This window comes from Rhinoderma darwinii, chromosome 12 (assembly GCF_050947455.1).
Source record: "Rhinoderma darwinii isolate aRhiDar2 chromosome 12, aRhiDar2.hap1, whole genome shotgun sequence".
In the NCBI taxonomy this organism is placed as follows: Eukaryota; Metazoa; Chordata; class Amphibia; order Anura; family Rhinodermatidae; genus Rhinoderma; species Rhinoderma darwinii.
Window position 1 is genome coordinate 82,005,597 of NC_134698.1, and position 3,281 is coordinate 82,008,877.

Sequence of the window (3,281 nt, forward strand, 5' to 3'; positions counted from 1 at the left end):
TCGACAATAAACAGATGGTGGCTGCACCATGTTACCTGTAACCTCTGTGCTCAGTCATTTGTGCAAGGACAGGACAAGGAAGGTAAGTGCCTATAACTTGTACATGTAGTGCACCTACCCCCCTCCTTGTATCCTATAGAAAGGAGAGAGGCTCAGAAAGGAGTGAAGTATATTTATGGTTCTCCAGCTATTGTAGGACTACAAATCCCGCAATCCCCTGGCTGCGGAGATACATGTATACTGGGAGTCGACAGTTAGTGTAAATAATTAGTCTGTGTCTGTATTTTCATTCCCCCCCCCCCCCCAGTATTTACTTATGTTATACTGGATGAAGTGATACATTGTTGCTGGGGGAGCTGTCAATCATAAGGGGTTACCTTGCTCCAGTACAAGAGAAGGGGCAACACAGTGGTAGAAAAGACCTTCATTATCTCTCATATCTATCTATCTATCTATCTATCTATCTATCTATCTATCTATCTATCTATCTATCTATCTATCTATCTATCTATCTATCTATCTATCTATCTATCTATCTATCTATCTATCTATCTATCTATCTATCTATCTATCTATCTATCTATCTATCTATCTATCTATCTATCTATCTATCTATCTATCTATCTATCTACAATTTGTGCCACTGAGTTCCATTGACCTCACAGGCAGTTTGACTTAGGTAGCTTTAAAAGTTTTTCTGTAACTTTTTGAAACTTTAGGATCAAGGCCTGGTTTACAATGTTACAAATTTGCAGGGTATTTGATTAAATTCAACCACATCTAGCAGTATTCTATGCTCGGAAATGTCCTAACTGAAATTGATCTAATATCATAAATATTTGTGACATTGGACAAACTCGATTGTGGTGAGACAGGAGTAATTTTTAGTCGTTAGAATGGTAACGGACGGCCGCCTAATGTCAGATTTCGTAGTCAATGTTATAAAGGAATACATTTTAATTCTATCAAAATATTGCTGCCTGCTGTTTAATCACAATAATAGAATAGCAAATTGGAAATTTGCAACATTTTATTTAGCGTATAAATTGTGGCATAATCCATGACTAGAGACGGTAGAAAGTATTTTTCAGGTTCAAGATTTGCAGAGAATTAAAACAAAGTTTAGAGAGAATTTTAAAAAAATCTGTTGGCGCCACTGGCCCCACAGATATGACTGACTATAGGTACCAGCCTGCAAAAATAGGGCAAGACAACGGAAAAAATCCTGCTCCTGTGTCACCTCAAGCAATATTATGAAAACTGTGCACCTCAAAAATAATTGAAGTAGTCTTTAGTTTAACATGTAGGGTTGGTGACCCACTTGGCACAAATAATATTAGACTAGGCCTATCTGTAATCCTAGAAAAAGTCATCTTAAGAAAGTCTTACCTTTGTGGCAATATTTTTTTATATACATAATTATTTTTTGGGGTAGAATTCCTCCACTGATGTCATTTTAAGGTCCATTCTATACATAGGCTCAAAGTAGAATACTAGAAATTAAAGAAATACTGTGCAATTACAAATGTATAAATATAATAATTCATGAAATAAATCACCCTTTAATTTTTTTTTAAATCCTCAAATTTCAGAGGTAAAAAAAATATTTAAGTAACAATCCAATTTTTTATGTTTCTCAAAAATGCATATTTCCCTGTAATCATGGGATTGCTTCTGTTTTTAGATTAGTCCTGTCAAATTAAAAAAAAACGAGAAAAAGAGGAGTTGTGGTACCGTGTTGATTTAAAGATTTGTCCCAATATTGTAAATAAATCAAATAAATAAATACTTTGTTATTAATTGAAATGTTAACACTAGCAAATTATTTTTTTTTCAAGATTTGTAAACCTCTACATTTGTATGTGCGGAGGACGATAGACAATCCGCGCTCTATTTAAGAAAAATAGCAGAAAAAGTTTTTTTCGGAGACACATTTTCTTTACCTTAGTGTGAAAAAAAACATAAGTACCAGTTTGACAAAAAAAATGTAAAAAGTTTATCAATTGTCTCATTTGTCCCTCACATAAACATCAACAAATTTACGGCCCCCCCCCCCCACCAAAAAAGATATATCTAATGTGAGCGCTGTTATGTTTATTTTGAAAAGCCCCATTTTATTACTAAATACATGGAAAAACAAGTTTTATATTATTTCTTCACACTTAACAGATTTTATCTAAATTGGGGAAAATTAAAGATGGTCAAAATAAACTTATCAGGTCTGCAATCCTTTCACAGTAAGGTTCTAATAACATTATTATTACATTTAATAAATGCATTCAATTCATACTTATAATCAACATTTTGTTCTATTTCATCTCAAGTGCAAAAACCAAGACTTCAATGTTATGAATGCAGCAGGATTTCAGATGTTAATTAATTTATGGGGAAAAATATTATGCGATTTACAAAATTGTATTTTTAAAAATATTTTCTTCCGTAATATTTTTTTCGGGGTGGACATTGAAGCATATCAGTTTCTTTTTTTTACTTTACACAAATTAAGGGGATGCCTCCATGATATTTCTTACGCATGTGTAGAGTTTGGTTACCTATATATATATATATATATATATATATATATTTTTTTTATTATTTAATTTTATTTTTTGTAATTTTTTTTTACATTTTTTTTTAAAACACAACTTAACTTAAAATCTATACATTGTTAACATTTTTCTTGTTTGTACACTCCATAATTACTATTCCTTCATGTATCACTTACTAGGCCGCACACGTACAATTCCAAAATGATCACGATGACTGGTAGCAGCAAAAAAAAAATCAAATCTAATAAAACACATTTTAGTTCTGACCTGGATACAAAATGCAAACAAAAAGCACCAAATTCATCAAAGTGACAACTCTTGGAGGCTGTTTGTTTTGGTAAATAGGGTTCAGCTCTGTGGCTCTAGGTTTGACATTGAACATACGCCTCTTTGTGTCCAGTGTTGACTCCATGAATGTTTTACTGTGTTTATATATTCTCACGATAGTTACTTTGGAAGGTAAGTCACTGTATAGATATTTTTTTCTTTATTTTTATAAAAACCCCTTCAGGGTTGAAACTTAAAGCCACTGAGATATGAGTTCATCCCAGGCTGTATGGGTTAAAACCAGACATCAGAACACCCGTGGCTGTGGAACTACAACATTTCCAGCCGAAGGAACTCAGGGAGATTTTTTTGTAATTCCACAGTAAGGAAATTCTGGGACTGTGGGACTCCTTATCCATGTATACCTTTCAGGTAAGATGGTCTGTAATTCCATAGTCGGAGAAT